Here is a 22002-nt window from a genome sequence, read left to right on the forward strand (position 1 = left end):
ATATTTGAATGCAAAAATATGTCCTTTATTTATGATAAAAATGCAAGTGTCACATAGACGGACCCTACAATGAGTCATTACGCCCTGGGCGGAACGTAAGACTTGGATATGCATGAATAAACAAAGAAAATTACTCTTCAAGAAGAGTGACTTGGATAATCTCTTCAGAAGACCAATTGTTGATGACTTCACCCGGGATCCTCGGACGCACCCAGTTGTCAATGTCACAATCACTATCCCCATCTTCTTCGTCGACTGCAGAGACTTGACCATACTGAATGATGCCAGCACTGGAGAAAGTGATCGGCCCCTGAAGAGTCTGAGGCGTTGAAGTACACACATCCGAAACATCGGAATCCATTTCAGTTACATCATGGATTACAGAATCAGTAGGAACAACATCTGCGAATTCATTAGTAGCATCTTCTAACCCTTCTTCCTCAACCCCTTCCACAGACTCTTGGACAGACAAACCCTCAACCTGGAGGATACCTTTGTCGAGCAAGGCCTGGATACCCTGCTGTAACTTCATACAACCTCCGCCCTGAGTGGCACAATCCAAACAACCCTTCCCACAACCGGGGAAAACGTCGGCCTTCAGCAAGCATCCTTTGACATCCGACAATGGAGTCTTCAGCTTCAACACATCCTTAATGGACTTGGCTTCTCCCTCTACCAAATTAACATTCGCACCACCATGCTGGGGCATGGGATTGTTGACGACATTCGGAGCTGGTGCAAGGTCGAGGGCCTTTGAATCTATGAGGTCCTGAACTACGTGCTTAAAAGCTTTGCAGTTCTCAATGTCATGGCCAGGTGCCCCAGAGTGGAAGCTACACCTAACGTTGGCGTCGTAACCCACCGGAAGTCTACCAATAGGAGGGGCCAGAGTGCGCAATTGCACAAGTTGTAGTTGTTGAAGACTAGAAAGTAACTGGCGTACGACATTGGAAGGGTGTCGAAACGCCGGTCCATCATCCTTTGCCTCTGTTGATAAGCGGGTCTGTTACCCGGTTGTTGCTGCTGTTGATACTGAGCTGGTTGACGTTGTGATTGTTGTTGTTGTAGTGGTGCTGCAGCTGGAATGGTCACAGCCGCAACATACGGTTGCTGATGATAATTCTGAAAATTATTCCTCCGGTTATCCCTGTTCTGATAAGAAGATATGGCATTTGCATCCCCTTCTCTTCTCTTTTGTCCCTGAATGAACGGCTTCTTCACCCCTGATGAGGATCCACCTCCACTCTGGATCTTGTAGGTCTTTAGGTAATTCTCCACCCTTTCTCCAGTAGAGACCACATCAGCAAAGTTGGAAGCATTGCAACCTACCAGACGCTCCAAGTAAGGTTCAGGCAGCGTATTCATGAACATGTTGGCCATTTCCTTTTCCAACATAGGAGGCTGAACACGGGAAGCTGTATCCCTCCAGCATTGAGCGTATTCCCTGAAGCACTCATTGCTTTTAAGAGACAGATTCTGAAGTTGAGTTCTGTCCGGAGCCATGTCTGCATTATACTGATACTGCTTCACGAAAGCCTCTGCCAAATCCCTCCAACAACGGATGTGGGCTCTGTCCAGCCTCATATACCATTCCAAGGATGCCCCAGCTAGGCTATCCTGGAAGAAGTACATAAGTAGCTTCTCGTCATCAGAGTATGCAACCATTTTACGGAAATAGGCTTGCGCGTGAGTTTTGGGGCAAGAGCTGCCATCGTATTTGTCAAATATCGGGACCTTGAATTTCGGTGGCACTCTCACACCTGGGACCAGCCCCAAGTCAGCAACATCTACTCCCAGAGGATTCTGTCCTTCCACTGCCTTCAACCTTTCTTCCAATCTTCTAAACATGGGGTCCATGCCAAAGTCTTCCTGAAGCAAGGGGAACTGATCATCCTGACCATCCTGAATGGGTTGTTGACTGGAGGTGACATGTAGGATTGGGATAGGCCCCGGTCCATTGGGACCATTAGCCTCTCCAGCTGGAGGATCAGCCAACGTCTCCGGTTGAGTAATAGGGGGATCCTTCTGCACCAATAATCTAAGCTCCTGCTGTCCTTGAGCCACCCCTTGAACCAAATCCATGAATTGATTCATGCGAATCTTCATCTCGGCGAGCTCTGCCTGTAGGCTTTCCATTACTCTCTGTTGATTCCTTCGGCTACCGTATCGGTGAATGCCTGAGTCAGCTATCCTGCTAGTGGGACACCAAACAAACTGAGAACACTGTGGCGGTACCTGTTATGCAAGACATGCGGATGACTATGCAAATGCAATGACATGTTTATCAATTCCGAAAGTATTCTACCCCCTTGATTCCAGTCTCACATTTGATAAACAGTGTAAAAAAAAAAAACTCCGACTAGGATCAAGAAGAAGATATAAACCCCACAGAAATGGATAAACATGTGTTAAATGATATGAATGCAAATGATGTGATGCAACGATGTGAATGCAATGCAGTGGCATGTCAATCAGGATTGCTGTATCTGCTTGAACATCTGTCAGGTTGCACTGTCTGGAGAGAAATTAAGAGCACACCAAACAAAGGTCATGGGATGGATCATGTTATCCTTAATATCAACCACCCATTTTGGCGGATTATGGTTTACACCTTGTCAACACCCGAGTTTCATTGATATTAAGGATACCTGATCGGATCAACCATGAATCAAGGGTTTGTCGCAAGTCACGAGCATGGAGTTTAGGTTAAGAACCACCCAAAAGGAGTGTACTAAGGTTTAAACCTGCCAAACATGTTCTACAAAAGGTTCCCATAGTCATAATCCCATCTTTCGGATATTATCAGAGGAACGACTACTCGTATTCCAACAATATTCTCAAGAGAGACTCTTATGAGTGTAGTATCGCGTAACAATCGTATCAAATCTTACACTTGAACGACTTTCGCACTACGTCCTACGAATAGGCCAAGATGGGTTAGGTAAACTAAGGTCCTTGGCTTCTTAGGTCTATATTGGAACAAGTAATGTCTAACCACAACTTACTTATGTGACATTATTGATCTCAACATGACCTCCACCAAGTGAATGGGCTTGCAATTCAACTCGCTAAGGAATACTCCACACAAGTTGACAGGACTATGCCATTCTCCTATCTTAAGTGCACTCGAGTTCGGGTATAGAACTCATCTCACAAAGATCACCAAGCAGCCATAGCCAACCAACAGATACAACAATGATATGTACACAATGTAATAAGGTAAAGCAGGTAAATAAATAACTGTACAAAAGCATGAACACCCAATAAACAAACAAACTACAAAAGCTAGGAGGGACTCGCTTAGGGAAGATGGACCAGCAAGAGGTCAACTTCTTAGATTCCCCAGCAGAGTCGCCAGCTGTCGCAACCTGAAAAATACAGTGCGCGAAAAAACAACCGGCGAAAGAAAATGACAGAAGAGTCGCCACCGTGCGTTATTTATCCCAAGGGAGGGAAAGGAAACGCTCGAAGTAAACCTGAAAAAGGAAAGGACAAGACGGGGTCTCGCAACCAAATCTTTGGTTCGGGAGTCGGTTATGCGAAGGGAAGGTATTAGCACCCCTACGCATCCGTAGTACTCTACGGGATCCACTTTTGTAGTTCTTGTCTAAAGGGTGTGAGTTTATCTTGTGCTGTTTGCCAAAAAAAAAGGGTTAAATGAAAATGACTCGCGCGGATGTTGCATCCACTACATACGTATCTCATATGAATATGAGAATCAGAGTCTTCGTAGCTCGGCTGACCTATGGGTTGGGGGGACGTGTGCTCGCTAAGACATCGCGTCTTATGCCTACGTATCTCATCTGGAATGAGAATCAGAGCAAGCCGTAGTTCGGCTAACTACAGGGTTATGGATTGGGTTTTGGACGAACAACGTTACTACGCAATCTACTGGATGCTCGACCTTTGGAGACTTACTCGCCTGTAGTAGAAGGAGATAACGTGTTGCTTTGGGTTTTAGGGTTTGGGATGCTCGAGGGCAAACAGGCAGTCCTTGACGAAGGAACCACGCTACATGTGGGGATATGAATACAAAACACAAAACATGTATCTCAAAGTAAAATGCCACCAAGGGGCCCAAACATTGCCTCCTATCGAGGTCTTCCAGCTAAGAAAGCGATAAAGTACGAGAAAAGGAAAAAATTACCACACAGATAAAGATCCGAAGCTATAGCAGTTAAAGGGGCAAGAAACCCTGAAATGTCTCCAGCTGGACCGTCAAAGGAAATCAGTCAACACGAATAATCAGAATAAAACTCCAGGGGGTATCCCACAAATAAAGTGGGAAACCACGCGAGTGTCTCTGCAAAAGCCATGTGAGCCCTCACAGAACTCGACAAAGGGTTAGAGCAGCAGGATGAAATCAAGAGAAAACAATGCCATGGAAACACAAGACAGGTTAGAATAAACAAAACAGGGTAACCCAGAGTTGCCCCTAAATCAAAATGTAACCACATGAATAATCCCATCAAAATTCACAAAAGGCTCACAAAAAAGGTATCAAATTCACCCATAATACCTCATACATTTAGAGCATTCAAATTAAAGGCATAAAGATGATGGATATAGGGCAAACCTGATTGGAGAGCTTGATTGAAATTGAGTTGCACCCGTGAGGTTTACAAGTTGAGTTCCCTTCAGGGTTTGGAGGCTGCTCTGAATTCTGTTAGTTCTTCTCTCACTATCTTTTTCCTCGGGGTTTTGTTCCAAGGAAACCTCATAGTATTTTTGCTTCTCTCCCTTTTTCTCAAGTGAATCTCCCAGTGTAACTCCAAGTGTAACTCCAAGTGTCACTCCTCTACTGAAACTTCAGTATTTATAGACTGATTTTCGTGGGTAATGGGCTCAAATGAGGGAGACCCAAGTCCAAAATAATTTGTTATATTTTATTTATTTATTTTATTTATTTATTTATTTAATTAATTAATTAAATAATTATTTTTTTTTCGTTTCTTTTTTTTTTTTCGTTTTTTTTTTAGGAAAAATGAAGGGTAAATTTTGGGGTATTACAACCAAACCCTACCATGAGCGCGCGCCTATCAGCCCTCTGATCTTCCACGTCATTTAATGAGGCAAGATCAGACGCTCCTTGTTTTTCCTATTTTCTGTTTTTTCCTTTTATTTTCTTTAATTCCATTTTATTTCAAAAATTCATAACTTCTTCATTTTTAATCCAAAAAATATGGGACAAATTGCATTATTTCCCTTTTTAATTCTAGTTTCTGAAAATTATTTTTAATATTGTTTATGAGTTCATTTAATATTTCTTGTGAATTTTCTCTTTTCTGGTTATTTTTAATTCATTTAAAATAGTGTCCGATATTCAAAAATGCCAAAAATATTTTCTTAACATCTTTGAATGATGATGAATCTATGAAAAATATTCTCATCAATTTCTTAATTGATTTGAGATTTTATTTCAATTATGTTATTTTTCTTCATTTTTAATTGTTTAAAATTAGTTTCTGGTTTCTAAAAATGATGAAATTTTTTGTCAAACCTTGTTTGACCTTGTTGAACTTATGATGATCCAATTGGACTTTTTCCAAGTTGATTTGAATTGGATTTGATGTTTGACCTTCATTTGTTTATTTTAATTCAAGTATTATTTTAATTCAAGAATTATTTTAATTCAAGTATTATTTTAATTCCAAAAATTACCAAAAATATTTTATTTATTTCTTGACTTCTAAGCTTCATTTTGCTTCTGTTTACCATTGATTGACTTTGATTCCATTCATATTTGGTCAATGTATTTTTCTTATGTCATTTGAATATCAATTATGTACATTTCCACTACTTCTTCTTCTTCTTCTTATTTCTTTTTGATCAATGATTTAATGATTGGTGGTTAGCCTTGACATGTGAGGGGCTTAACCTTCTTTGATCCAAATAAAATTCATCTTGATCAAAGATCAAGTGAATTGCTTTGCATTAGAGATAGGTTGCTTCTTGGTCAAGCAAAAAATCTAAATCCATACAAGATCATTCTTCTTTTATTTTGGCATGGCAAGTTGTAGGAGCTTGGCTTACTAGTCATGGTCTCTAACTTGTGTTTGTTGCCTATAGTTTTATTGACCGGCCTCAGATAGGTGTGACTACTACATTAGTCCACTTACGATTGCTTAACATAGCGCTAAATTGCCTTATGGCACACTAACACTAACTACTAATTACTACATTTTAATTCAAGCATTTAATTCTTGCAATTTACTTTAATGCAATTTAATTTCTTGCACATTAATTCATTTGCTTTTGCCCTTTGCTCACTTGAGCTCATGTTTATGTTAATGCAATTTGCCTTTTGCTCACTTGAGCACATTATTGTGTATATACTATTGTGCTTATTTTGTTTTGTTTGTGTGAACCCAATGCAAATGGAGAAAGGACATAGATTTTAGGACCTTACCTATGCAAAAATGGAGTTTGAAGATCAACTAGGCCTCATGCCTTTAGAATGCTAAAAAGAAAAATTGTCAAAGAGCAACTAGGCCTCATGCCTTTAGAATGCTTAATCTTGAAGAAGACATTAAAAAGGACCCCTAATTCTAAACTCACTCTTGTCCATTATTTCTATTGCATTGTGGAACTTTTTGATTTGTGTGTTCTTGTGTGCTAGGGATCCTAAACTTGGGCCAAGTAGAAGAACCATTGTCATGAGCATCCAAAGTGAGAGATACAAAAGCCAAATGGAAGATTCCTAGGAGCTTGATTGATTATTTGTTTGATTGCTTGAGTTATTTGCTTATTGATTGCTAAATCCAAAGGAAGGAGCAACTTGTATCATCTTTATAATCTCAAGAAGGGAACTCCAATATGGTTTTATTTCTCTTCCTTCATCTTTGCATGTTTAGGACCTAGCCCTTCTCTTCTTCTCTCCACTCTAACCCAAGCCAAACTTTTTGTGCAAACATTAACATTACTTTCAAAATTAGAAACCTAGGCACTATGCCTTTGATTTTTCAAACTCCTTTTTATAACACTTATTTTGAATTGAATCTTAAATCAACTTTGACCTTATTTTGTGAATACTTTCCATTTGTAAATACAACTCACTCAAATGTTTTGGTGGTAACAATGGCCACTTTTGCGAAAGCTTTTCATAAACATTAGCTATTAGGTTTGAGTTATACTAGAGGATGATATAATACTCACCTATATCCTTAGTGATGGACTATAAGTCTTCCATGCTTATTATAGGGTTAACCCCTCACTAGCATGTTAAAGCTCTCCTCACATGGTGGATTTGTGGCTTTAGGTTGAGTTTTCTCCCTTTTATAACAAAAGACCTTAAGGATTTTGACAAACCAATTCACCAACTTCTTTTGAGATTTTTACCCTGAACTATGAGGTTTTGATCCTACCTTTTTAAGATGGTACGTAGGCAATGGGTTTATCCATTCAAACACAAAATTGTAAATAACTTGTATATTCTTTTCTCATGTCCCCAATCATGTTTGCACAAATACTTTTCACAAATACCAACCTACCTTACAACATTTGTAAAAAGGGCTCCCTTAGAGTACTAAGGATGTTTTGGGTGCTTAAAACATTCCCATTACATAACCAACCCCCTTACCCAGATCTCTGACATTTTTATTAGTTTTTGATTTGATAAAACTTCTCAGTTTTTGTTCGCTTTCTAAACCTTTACTTTGGATAAATAGAAGTGCGGGGGCGACTTGAATTCTATGATTTACTTTTGATTTAGTCAATAAATCTAAAGGTAACGAATACCCCGCTACACCATGAGCGTGCAACGTGTTAGCTTTCACATTCGGCGCATTGTCCTTAAAGGACACCATCCCACTCTTCACAAGTTTCTATACCTCATACTTCAACGGGTAACAGTTCTCAATATCATGGCCGAGAGCTCCTTGATGAAAGGCACAACGGAGTTCAGGCTTATACCACCATGGAAGGGACTCGGGAATTTGAGGTGGATTTCTTGGTTGGAGTAGGTTCTTGTGAACCAAAGACGGATATAGTTCGGCATATGACATGGGAATAGGTTTAAAAGAGACATTTTTCCTCTCAAAGTTTTATTGCTGATTATTATTGTTGTTGTAGTTGGTTCTTTGTTGTCATTGTTGTTGACGTTGTTGTTGAATTGGCGCTGATTGATTATTGGAATTGTTTGGGAACATTGGAATTACTGATGAAACTAGATGTTGATGCTGACGCAATTGAGGATTTCTTCTGACATGAGGTCTCCTCTGCCTCCCTATAGACACTGCATTGGTTTCCCCTTCCTTCTTGGCAAAACCGCTACCATATTTCCTACCGGACGACACCTCTTCCTTAGACAGACGTCCCTCCACCTTTGGGCATACTTTTTAAACGTCTCCTTGTCCTTCTGAGACATAGACCTCAGCTGGTCACTATCAAGCGCCATATCCATATTATACTCGTATTGTTTCACAAAAGCTTCTCCCAAATCATTGAATGTGAGAACACTTGTGTCATACCCCAATTTTGTTCGGGCATTTTAAATCTTCATAAGTTTGATCTCATTTTTTAAACTGCATCATATGCACAACATGACCTGCATTCCATCATGAGTAATACTTAAAATATCAGTCGGAATAAATTTATTGAAAAACAGACAAATTGGTTAAATCATTTCTCAAGAACATGCAAAATCAGCGGGTAAAAAGTTTCAAAATTAAAATTACAGACTCTAGTATTATTAATCTACGGTTCACGTAGTTTAACCTGGTGTGCTCGTTATATTTGTCAGCGACTGTTTCGGCTGCGTTTTGACCCGTCTGAGCCTTTTAACTGTTGAAAATTTATTCCAGAATTAGAAGAAACATTGTATTTTTTCTATAAGTACATTTCGCATTGATCATTTTTATGCATTCGATTTAATTTTTCAAGCAGATTTTCGCTTGACTCTTATTCAATTTTAGTCATTTTAGTTTCGTTCTTTTATAAGACTAATCGGGATAACTAAATAGAATTTTCCATGTCCCTATTTTATTTTTATCATGACTGGTTCGAAAATGAGATTTTTTGGATTCAATTGATCTAAGTTATTTAAATTGATTGAATCATCAAAAAAGAGTTGATTTTTGCATCTTTAAAGATTAATTGCCATTTGTGTCACTTTGATTTAATCTCGATCCTTGAAATCAAGATTAATCAAAGGTTCATATTTTCTAAACCATGTATTTATTTATTGACCAATCAAAATCAAATTTAATTAAATAGATTGAATAAATAAAATCAAAAAAATCAAATCTCTCTGCATTTCAAACAGAAGCGTGTGGACAACTAGCAATTGGAAAAAGATGTCCATTTAATAGGTGACACGCGTTCCCCCTCTCTCATGGGATCCTCTCATATTTTGGTGTGGACAACTATGAGGGGGATAGGTGGTAACAACTCATAGGATACCAAAAGGAAAATAAAATAAAATGACTCCCTAGAATCTCCACCCAACGGTTACCTCACGCAGTAAGTGCCCTCACTCACTTTATGGCTCTCTCTTCGGAAAAATAAAGAAAAAGAAAATAAAAAACTCTCTAAAGTCTCCACCCAACGGACACTCACCTCACGCCTCTCTCTCTCCTCACACTCCCTCACGTCACTTCTCTGACTCCACTAAAAAGGCACTCACTCATTTATGACCCTTCACCTACCACTCTCACACTCCTCTCTCAGGCTCTCTCTCACCTGATACCACTCATTTTTCTCTCATTGACCTCTCTCCACTATCTCTTGCCACAAAAAACAAAACAGAAAGAAAAATAAAAGGATTATTGTTCCTCTTCTTCATTCCCCATCTCCGCCACGACTCCAACCTCCAAACCTTCTACGCCGCATCCGCCGCTACACCACCATACATCTGCCTTCTTCGACCAAACCCGTCAACGATCTATCCCTCAACTCTCCGACCACCGCTGCTAACCCCAATCTACTTGCGCCTTAACTCCGACCTTCATCCTATGTTTCTTCGTCGGAACCACTCACAGCCACAACAACCACCGTCCACACCGTCCGCGCCCCCGTCTTTCCCCTTCCATCGCCGCACTTCATTCTTCAACCGCCGATAGACCCCTCACCTCCGTAAGGATTTCTCCACGAGATCGACAATAACGGCGTCACAACAACATCCTCGTTCTAACATCTCAACAATGACGAAGCAGTAGCGAAAGGAGGAAGAAGAGAAAAAATCTCAAACAAGAATGTTGATACATGATGCAAGAAAATTATGTATTGTTCAATAGAAAAATCTACAAGATTTTTCTTTAAGGTTTCACAGAGTTGCCTCGGTAGCCATTGGAATCCTAGGTCTTTTAGACTAAACCTCCACTGCGTCTCATATCCTTCTCCAATAAACCCAGTATAATACTTTTCTCTTTTCTTTTATTTTAATGTTATCAGTTTTTTATTTCAATTTGTTTAATGTTGAACTGATTTTTAGAATAAGTTGTCCATGAAGTGATTATTGGTTGTGCTCAAATGTTCAATATTTCTTATATTTCGTTTTCGTTTTTCTCTTAAAATGTATTGGAAATAGTGATTAGACACACTTTATTTCTTATGGACTTTGATTTGCGTTTATTGGTCAATAACTTTGTTGATACTGATGTTATTTTATATTCGAGCACGTAACACTTGTAAATGTGTAAATATAATATTGGGTTACTATTTGATTTTCATTGCGTTTAAAATAGGATTTCGATCCACGGATTCGACAATATCATGTCGTTATACCGCCAACATTCCAATACATTATTCGAACATTTTCACCGCGTTATGACCTCGCGTATGACATCAATTATATTGTCATTTCGCCCTAACCGGTTCTTGAGCACATTTTGTAACCGATTCTATTCAATCCTGTAAATCAACATTATCGCATATTTCCATTCTTTTAATTAAATTAATCAATCAATTTAAATTTTGTTTAATTATTTAATTACCATTAATTAATTTTAATTAACATGATTATTTAGCTTAAATAAATAATTTTGATAACTAATTTTAATTAAGTTAATTAATCGATTCAATCAAACTTTAATTAATTAATTTGGTTAATTAAATATTTATTGATTTATTTCATTCCAATTCATCATCAATCCAAACCAACTTCAAAAACACAAATCACACAATTCTCGATTCAAAGTTGAGCCTATTTTCAAACACCTTTGTAAGTCGATCGCTTTTAAAAGCATCGCCATCCACCTCACCTAGCTTACTCTTGGGCTTTTTTACTATGAGACCTATTCGGTTATTAATTAATCGAGTAGATGATTGATTCACTAAATAAAATTCGTTTCATTCATAAACACCAAATTAAAACCTCGATCCAATGTCGAGTATTTTCAATCAAAATTAAATTAACGTACCCAATCACAATCAAATTATTTTCATAACAGCGAAATGAAAAGGGAGATGGCTTTGAGTTTTCAACTTCTCTCCTCGATTGTTTGAATACGAGTTCTCTTACTCGGTCAGTCGAACAATTGTCATTTTTCCACAATTTAATCAAATCATTTTCATAATAATCTCTGCGAAAAGGAGACGGTCTTGAGTCTTTGATTCCTTTCCTCAAATGCTTGGATATGAGTTGTCTTACTCACCCATTCAAGTACTTGTCGTCTATTCTAAAATACATCAACCATACATAATCCTATTTTCACAATCACCCAGATGAAAAAGAATGTGGTTTAGAGTCTTCTATTCCCTTTCCCGATTATTAGCATACGAGCTGTCTTACTCGATTATCTGAGAATTCGTCATCCATTTAAAACAACTTAATCATCATTAAAATCCTTTCATAATTAAGGATGAAAAAGAAAGCGATCTAGAGTCTTCTATTCCCTTTCCCGGTTATTAAGATACGAGTTGTCTTACTCGGCCATCCGAGTAATCGTCATCCAATCAAAAGTACCTTAACACATCAAACCTATCTTTTCTCGCCCTCGTGTGATTGAACCCAACCAACAAAACATCAAACACATCAATTCAACTTGTCACCCCATGTGACCAAACACTTCTTTCAAAAAGAACAATGTTAATCCTTTCTAATGCGCACAACAAACTAGTGCTAGAGCCTCCACCGAGAGTACACAAGCCAACGTTTGCCTTTAGAATGCCGACCTACACAGTCGTTCATAAAACGAAACACACCAATTATTCGTAGTACCCCGAACTAAGAGTTTCCTTATTGCACCATAAGGATACGTAGGCAGGAGATTGTTGTATCTTCGCGAGCACACTAATAAAAAACCTCCCTTTTCCCCTTTCTGAGGTCTTCATCCATATCTATTATCAACTCTAATTACTCAAAGAAAACAAACAACGTAAGTTAACACTGAAATTGCAAAATTGAACTAAAAGGTTCTCGTTGAGTACAACGGACGTGAGGGGTGCTAATACCTTCCCCTTGGGTAATCAACTCCCAAACCCGAATATGGTTGCGACGACCATTATTCAATTTCCTAAAGGTTTTATCTATATTTTCCTATACCTTCATTGGAATGAATAAAGTTCGGTGGCGACTCTGTTCGAACTAACATTTTTCCGCGTCCATCGCGAGGGATCGCATTTTTTCGAGGTGCGACAGCTGGCGACTCTGCTGGGGACTCATGCTCCAAGCAAGAGAGAGTGAAGCCTAACTTAGTTTAATTTCTGTATTGGGTGTTAACCTGGTTTGTTTGAATTTTTATTCTGTTATTATTTTGTTGTAATTATTGTGTTGTGGTTTATTTCCTATGACACTATGGGGTTTTCTCTGATTGTTGGTACTTTGTGAGATAGGCTCTCTACCTAAGCCTGAGAAAAACCATAGGATTAAGATGGTGGTTGTGTAGTGGACGCCCATAAGGAGTCTTCCTTGTTGGGACGATACAAAGACCCCGCCTAGAGAAGATTCTCTTGAGACACTATTGCCTGACGAGCCTTTGTCACGGCGATGGTGTTTCAAGTTGGATCAATGAATCTAGGGACCTTTTAACCCACTATATCTGGTGTTTATGTAGTACTAACCTACGAAGTTTTATACTTGTTGGGTTAATACGAAAACCCCAATCAGATGAGATCCCTTGGACGTATTATTACCTTATAGTAATACTTCCAACCTCGATATATGACTTTGAAAACCTTATTATAACATTGGACTCGAGAGTGGCGTAGTAGAATCCCCATGGAGCCTTCCTTGTTGGGACAATACGAAGACCTCACCTAAGATGAGATTATCTTAGGAGTATTACTGTCCGACGAGTCTTTGTCACAGCAGTGACGCTCTCAATGAGAATCGATGACTCTGGGAACCTATTAACCTTAGAGCCTACCCTTGGGAATTCCAGTAATCGGAGAAACCTATACTTCCTCCTACTATCCTGATGTACACGACGTGTGAATGATCTTGAGTATTTGTATTCCTTTGCGAAAAACATAGCAAAATTTCTTCTAGAAACAAAAACTTACACCATATTCTACCCTTTGTCTAGTAACACTGACTACTCGACACCGATACGAGACACGCCGCAACTACAAAATGATGCTCGAACAACATGAAGCAAACCAGGTTTCGATGAGGACAGACATTGATTCCATGCAGGTAAAGATGGACCGTTTACTTGAAACCATGTTACTCATAGCTTAGAAGGAAAAGGATGTTGAGACTAGCGCCGAAGCCAGGAAAGTTGCTGCTCAGTTTGGATCGCCATCACTTAGCATCCCTGGAGTAACTAACCTTGATGGTAATCCTGCTCATCCTAGAGGAGGACCTACCCTTATTCCTATTCCCATGGACAATGTGAACCCCCATGAGCATTCTGCTACGTCTGCTCATCATGGATCCATGATGGGTGATGAAGATCCATATGATGCTTTCTTCATGCCATAACTCGCCAAACTTGTTGTTGGAGATATCCTAGACCCAATTGTTGAAAGACTCCATGCTTTGGAGGAAAAATTCAAGTCTTTGGAGGTTCACACTACTCCCGGTTTGGACGCCGTTGATATGTGCTTGGTGCCAGGCCTCGTGATTCCGCCAAAATTCAAAGTCCCGGACTTTGACAAGTACAGAGGGATCAGCTGCCCTAGGATTCATCTCAGAGCTTACTGTCGCAAGATGGCTGCCCACATCAGTAATGATCAACTCCTGATTCATTACTTCCATGATAGCCTCAGTGGGGCATCTTTGGAGTGGTATATGCAGTTAGAAAGAGGACAGGTTCAGTCGTGGAGAGACCTCGCTGAAGCCTTTCTTAGGCATTATCAATATAATACTGATCTAGCACCCAATCGCACCCAGCTGCAGGACATGACTCAATGCAAAAATGAGTTATTCAAGGAATACGCACAGCGGTGGAGAGAGCTTGTAGCTCATGTCCAACCTCCTCTCCTTGACAAAGAACTAATTGATATGTTTATGGGAACTCTTCATACTCAATACATGGAGAAAATGGTAGGATCCAGCTTCCCAACTTTTGCCGAGGTTGTCTCCGTGGGAGAACGAATCGAGAGCCAGATCAAGAAGGGAAAGTTACCTTGCGCGCCCAATGCTTCAAGTGGGATGAAGAAACCCTATCACAATCTCCCAAAGAAGCCAGAAGGGCATACTGATAACACTGAAATTCACCGTATTTTCGACTCCGATTTCGCATGCATTTTAGTAGTTTTATTGTCATTTTGTTGTGTTATTACTATGTTTCTCTTTGTTTTCAGGTTTTTACTTTAATCGGAGCCCCAATCGAGAAAAGGAGTGAAAAAGAGCTAAAAACCCTAAAATTCAGCATTTTGTACTTGTGGCTCCCACTGTGGTTGGCGCCATAGACCCTGCCATGACGTGTCCCAGCTCAACTTCCCTCAACTGCCACGTTCCCCGCTACTTCCACTAAGGCGCCTCAGATTGGCCTTGTGGCGGGCGCCACAAGAGGAAAAGTTTTCCCTCCCATTTTCAAGTTGAAGGGCATCCTTGTCATTTCCATCATTTTACTCTCCTATAAATAGAGACTTGAAATCACTTTTTCAATCACCCAAACTTAGAGCAGAGGAAGATCCAAACTTAGAGCAGAGGCAAACTTAGAAGCAAACTTTGTTTCACTTAGGCATATATTCAGTATTTTAAAGTGGTAATCGCTTCGCATTGGGGTGTTACCACAATTGTGTAATCGAGTTTTGTGATCGAGTCTGTAATCGAGTTTGGAGCACTTTGGAAGGAAGTTAATCTTGCCTCCATTTTCATTTCCGCTTTGCATTTTATTCAACCCTCCGATTGGAACAGGTTTTTATTACTTTGCCTTTACTTTATTTATTTCCCGCACTCGCTTTACTTTATTTATTTCCCGCACTCGCTTTACTTTATTTATTTCCCCACTCGCTTTACTTTATTTATTTTCCCGCACTCGCTTTACTTTATTTATTTTCCGCACTCGCTTTACTTTATTTATTTCTCGCACTCGCTTTACTTTTATTTTCTTCCCGCACTCGCACTACTTTTATTTACTTTCTGCACTCGCACTACTTTTATTTACTTTCTGCACTCGCACTACTTTTATTTAAATTAATGCACTTTTACTTTACCATGTCTAACTAAATCTATAAGGTTAGAATGTAAGGATCGTAATTGAACCGATAATCCGTACAATTTTTCGTAGAAACACTTAAGGGCTATTTTAACTTTCAACTTAAGTTTTCCCGCACTTAATTTCCGTTGGGTAAGACCGAAAGCCGTCCAACGTCTTTTTAAACTTAATTGTTTTTAACTATTTCAAAAACAGAGAAAGCGCTTTGTTTAGTTCATTAGGAGTCTTAATTTAAGAAGAAAAGAGATTTTAAAACTATTTTTGGATGCGTTTATAAGTTAAGAGTCTGGTTCGTGAGAACCTCTTTTGGTTAAGAAATCCAGGTTAAAATACTTTCCAACTTAGTCAAGATACTATATTTCTTAAAAATAGGTTTACTACTCTAACGCAATGCCCGCCTTTTTATAAGTGACAATAAGAGGGTTTGATTAGGGAGTACAACTCGGTTCTGAATACGCGAAAGCGACAGTTCCCGTTAAATTGGTTCTTTTCAAAGTAGGAAACATTGCCCATAAGTTGCTCTATTAGCAAGTACTAGGATTATTAATTGATTATGTGAATTAGATTCGACCCTGTCTTTATTAATTGAACTTTATTCAATACTTTACTTTACATTGCACACTCTAAAAACACCTATTTTGATTGCCTTTGATAAACACCATAACAATAGATAACGTTAGATTGACACTTGGTCTCCGTGGATTCGACAATCTTTTATATTACTCTGACGCGTTCGTATACTTGCGAAAAACACGCATCAAGTTTTTGGCGCCATTGCCGGGGACCAATTTCGTCAAATTTCATTTCCCTGTTGTTATATCATTTAGACTTAGGTTATTTCCCGCCGGTCAATGCGAAGAACTCGCAGCACCGGAAGTTTAAGCTTAGTACACCCTTTGGCGGAACCTGAATGTTACGCTCGCGCACGTTTATTCTTTCATAGAGTTAAGAGAGCTATGGCCGAAGATCAAAACCAAAGACCTCTTAAGGACTTTGCTCAACCATCCAACGAAGAACCTAGTTCTAGTATAGTAAACCCAACCATCCCAGCTAATAATTTCGAACTTAAACCATCCTTGTTGCAACTAGTGCAACAGAGACAATTCGCAGGTCTCACTACTGAAAACCCAAACCAACATTTAAAAACATTTCTTCAATTAGCAGACACTTTTAAAACCAATGGAGCTTCTCCTGAGGCAATACGTTTAAGATTATTCCCTTTTTCCCTCAGAGACAAAGCTCTATCATGGTTAGATTCCCTTCCACCCAATTCCATTACGACTTGGGATAACCTTAGAAGAGTATTCCTTGCTAGATACTTTCCCCCAAGTAAGACCGTCGTTCTTCGAAACCATATAACTAGATTTACCCAAAACCAAGTAGAATCGTTGTTCGAAGCTTGGGAGAGATATAAAGAGTTGTTACGAGCATGCCCACATCATGGTTTGGAAAATTGGTTAATCATTCAAACCTTCTATAATGGACTTCACTATAACACCAAGATGACCATCGACGCTGCAGCAGGCGGTGCTCTGATGAACAAACCTTACCCTGAAGCTAGTGCCCTCATCGAAGATATGGCTCAAAACCATCAATCATGGGGAGTCGAACGAGCGACAGTTGAGAAGAAGGAAGCCCAAGGAGGAGTGCATGAACTAAGCTCTATAGACATGATGCAAGCTAAAATGGGCGCATTAGCCCTTAAGGTCGAGCATATGTGCATAAACCCGAATACTGTAGCCGTAGTTTCGTCGGATTGTGAGATATGTGGGACCAAAGGACACTAATCTGCAGAATGCAGTCTATTAAACGAAACCCACTCTGAGCAAGTGAACTACACCCAAGGGAACCCATATTCGAATACCTATAACCCCGGATGGAGGAATCACCCGAACTTCTCCTATAAAAGCAATAACCCAATCCAAAATAATGCACCTCCGAGACCTAGTTATCAAGCCCCAAGGTCAAATCAACCTATGCCACCAAAGCCGAGCCTTGAGAAAATTATGGAAAATTTTATCACCGCTCAAACCCAACAAAACAAGGAGTTCATGAACCAAAACATTCATGTTAACGAATTGATTACTCAATTAGGAACCAAGGTTGACCAAATAGTTACTCATACTAAGATGCTCGAAACCCAGATCTCTCAGGTAGCTTTAAACCAAGCCCCTCAGACCATACCTGGAGGACAGTTCCCTGGACAACCTCAACAGAATCCGAGAGGACAAGCCAATGCCATTACCCTACGAAGTGGGAACGCTTATGATGAGCCACCAAACCCTAGATTGAGTGAACCTAAAACTTCTAAGGAATATACCAAGCCCCCGGACGAAGTAAAGGAACTAGAGGAACCTGAAAACCAGGAGGGTCGAGAAAAAGGAGAAGAACCTAAAGATAAAACTTACGTACCACCCCCGCCATATAAACCACCTATACCATATTCGCAAAGACTCAAACAAACCCAGATTAATAAACAGTATCAAAAATTTATTAAAGTTATAGAAAAACTTCACGTAGAAATCCCTTTCATAGAAGCCATCACCCAAATACCTTATGCAAAGTTTCTCAAAGACATCCTTACCAACAAACGTAGACTTGACGATCCGAAGCCTTTGGAATGTAATGCTATTTCCGAGAATAAATTAGCCAAAAAAGATAAAGATCCTGGAAATTTCTCCATTCCTTGTCTTTTGGGAAGTCATGTCATCAAAAACGCTTTTCTAGACTTAGGAGCTAGTGTGAGCTTAATGCCTTTAGCAGTTTGTGAGAGGTTAAACTTAGGAGAATTACAGCCCACTAAGATGTCGCTTCAGTTAGCCGATAGATCTGTTAAATATCCGATAGGTATCTTAGAAGATGTTCCTGTTAGGATAGGTCAGTTATTTATCCCTACTGACTTTGTTGTCATGGACATCAAAGAGGACAATGATATACCAATCCTTCTAGGTAGACCATTCTTATCGACTGCAGGAGCCATAATAGATGTCAAGAAAGGAAAGTTGACATTTGAGGTAGGTGACGACAAAATAGAATTTATACTTTCGAAATTTCTTATGGCACCTGTGATGGGAGACACGTGTTGTGCCCTAGATATCATTGATGAATGTGTTAGAGAATTAGAACAAGAAGAAATTATAAAAACAATTAAGTTACCATCAACCCTCATAATAGAAGATGATGACTTTAAGAAACCCTACATCGATGATAACCTATACGAATGTTTATCCCTTACCCCAGATCCTATGCCATGCCCTAAGAAACCAACCTTAGAACTTAAGGAACTGCCTAAGAATCTGAGATATGAGTTCCCCGATGAAAAGATGAGCCGTCCAGTCATAGTTAGTGCTACCTTGAGCCAAGAGGAAACGAACCAACTTTTAGACGTTTTACGAAGATATCCCTCAGCCTTAGGATATAATATCTCTGACCTGAAAGGTATAAACCCATCTGTATGCATGCATCGGATTTCGCTCGAAGAAGACTCAAAACCCTCCATAGAATATCAGAGAAGAATAAACCCTATAATGAGTGATGTTGATAAAAAGGAAGATCTTAAGTTACTTGAGGCAGGTATAATCTATCAGATCTCGGATAGTAAGTGGGTGAGCCTTGTGCATGTAGTACCTAAAAAGGGAGGCATCACAATCGTGCAAAACGATAAAGGCGAACATGTAGCAAAACGATTAGAAGGAGGATGGCGGATGTGTATAGATTATAGAAAATTAAATAAAGCAACCAGGAAGGATCATTTCCCTTTACCATTTATAGACCAGATGTTGGAGCGTCTAGCTAGACACTCTTACTTCTGCTACCTAGATGGATACTCTGGATTCTTCCAAATACCTATTCACCCCGAAGATCAAGAAAAAACTACCTTTACATGCCCTTATGGAACTTTTGCCTACAGATGAATGCCATTCAGCCTCTGTAATGCCCCAGCCACTTTCCAACGTTGCATAATGTCAATCTTTGCAGATTACCTAGATGGTATCATGGAAGTGTTTTGGATGATTTCTCGGTTTGCGGATTTGATTTCCACAATTGCCTTGCTAACCTTGAGAAAATCCTGGAGAGATGCGTGGAGGTGAACCTCGTGCTAAATTAGGAAAAGTGTCATTTCATGGTGACCGAAGGAATTGTTTTAGGACATATAGTTTCCGAAAAAGGTATAGAGGTAGATAGAGCTAAAATAGAAGTTATAGAAAACCTAAAACCACCAAAAACCATCAGAGAAGTCCAAAGCTTTCTTGGACACGCTGGATTCTACCGACGTTTTATTAAGGACTTCTCCAAAATAACTAAACCTTTAACTGGACTTTTAATGAAAGATGCTGAATTCATTTTCGATGGAAAATGTAATGAAGCATTTAATCTTTTAAAGCAAGCGTTAGTATCGGCACCCATTATGAAACCACCTGATTGGTCAGAACCTTTTGAGATAATGTGCGATGCTAGTGATTATGCAGTTGGAGCCGTTCTAGGACAAAGGAAAGATAAAAAATTACATGCCATTTATTATGCCAGTAGAACCCTAGATGCTGCCCAACTTAACTATGCAACAACTGAAAAAGAATTTCTCGCTGTAGTTTTCGCTATAGACAAATTTAGATCTTATCTAGTAGGAGCAAAAATTATAGTTTACACCGATCATGCTGCCATTCGTTACGTATTAAGTAAAAAAGATGCCAAGCCTAGGTTACTCCGATGGATTCTATTACTACAAGAGTTTGATTTAGATATAAGAGATAAAAAAAGGCACTGAAAATGTAGTAGCCAATCACCTTTCTAGGCTAGAACATCTAAAACCAGAACTAGTACCCATAAATGATGATTTCGCCTATGATAGACTGATAGCTAGACTAGAAACCATTGAAGATGATAACCTAGGCCCTGATGAGCACTCCCAAAATTCCTTAGCAATAAGTAACGTACCCTGGTATGCAGACTTCAATAATTACCTGGCTGCTGATATAGTACCCCCTGATCTTGACTACCACCGCAAGAAGAAATTCTTCCACGATGTGAGAAACTTCTATTGGGACGAACCGCTCCTTTTCAAAAGGGGTAAAGATGGCATTTTTCGCCGTTGTGTTCCGGAAGAAGAGGTAAATAGTATTATCGAGCATTGTCATTCTGCACCCTATGGTGGACATGCGAGCCCCTCTAAGACATACGCCAAGATTCTTCAAGCTGGCCTATTCTGGCCTACCATGTGGCGTGATGTCTATGCTTGCATTGTCAAATGTGATAGATGCCAACGCACTGGAAACATTTCAAGGCGTGATGAAATGCCTCTAAGAAACATTCAGGAAGTAGAACTCTTCGACGTATGGGGTATAGATTTCATGGGACCTTTCCCACCATCCTTAGGAAACAGGTATATCTTAGTAGCTGTAGACTATGTGTCTAAGTGGATTGAAGCTATAACTGCACCCACAAACGACACTAGGGTAGTAATCAAACTATTTAAAAACTACATATTCCCTAGATTTGGAACACCACGTTTAGTCATAAGCGATGGAGGATCACACTTCATATCAAGGATATTTGATAAACTTTTAAGAATATATGGAGTTAGGCATAGAGTAGCAACACCATACCATCCACAAACTAGTGGCCAAGTAGAAGTATCCAATAGGGAGATAAAACAAATCCTAGAGAAAACTGTTTCTATTTCTAGGAGAGACTGGTCTCAGAAGCTTCAAGAAGCATTATGGGCCTACAGAACCGCTTTCAAAACCCCTATAGGAACTACTCCTTACCAACTAGTCTATGGAAAATCCTGTCACTTACCGTTCGAATTAGAGCATAAGGCCTATTGGGCCATTAAAACTTTGAATTTAGACTACCTAGCCGCTGGAGAAAAGTGTACCCTAGACATTCATAAACTAGAAGAACTTAGGCAATCTGCCTACGAGAATGCAAAAATATACAAAGAGAGAACAAAAGCCTATCACGACAAAAGGATAGTAAAGAAAAACTTCAATATAGGCAATCCTGTTCTCCTTTTCAACTCTAGGTTACGACTCTTCCCTGGAAAGCTACGCTCAAGATGGACTGGCCCTTTCGAAGTATCCAAGATTCTGAGATCTAGAGCCGTAGAAATCAAGAACGAAACCTGTAGTCCATTCATTGTTAATGGACAAAGACTGAAGCTCTACGAAGGAGGAGACACTCCAGCATACTACTCAAGCCACACTCTGATTGATCCATCAATTCCTACTACTATAGGTGTATAAATTCTAATCTCAAGCTAATGACGTTAAACAAGCGCTGCGTGGGAGGCAACCCATGGTTTTTTCATTTTACTTTTTCGCATTTATTTAATTTAATTTAATTTTATCATTTTTTTCATCGAGACTAAAAAAATTGAATGCTTTGTATTTTCAGGATCACTTTCCTAACTTTTACAGGATGCAGGATTTCGACGATATGCACGTGGCCTATAGAGATA

General features: G+C 39.4%; 1 non-coding gene across 1 annotated transcript; it reads right to left on the bottom strand.

Annotated features, from left to right (window-relative positions):
• Positions 1–16885: 16885 nt before the first annotated feature.
• Positions 16886–16992, bottom strand: LOC127078026 (small nucleolar RNA R71). Its single transcript, XR_007787776.1, has one exon. It is a non-coding gene; the product is annotated as a small nucleolar RNA R71 (small nucleolar RNA).
• Between the last annotated feature and the right edge of the window lie 5010 nt (positions 16993–22002).

This window comes from Lathyrus oleraceus, chromosome 4 (assembly GCF_024323335.1).
Source record: "Lathyrus oleraceus cultivar Zhongwan6 chromosome 4, CAAS_Psat_ZW6_1.0, whole genome shotgun sequence".
Taxonomy (NCBI): domain Eukaryota; kingdom Viridiplantae; phylum Streptophyta; class Magnoliopsida; order Fabales; family Fabaceae; genus Lathyrus; species Lathyrus oleraceus.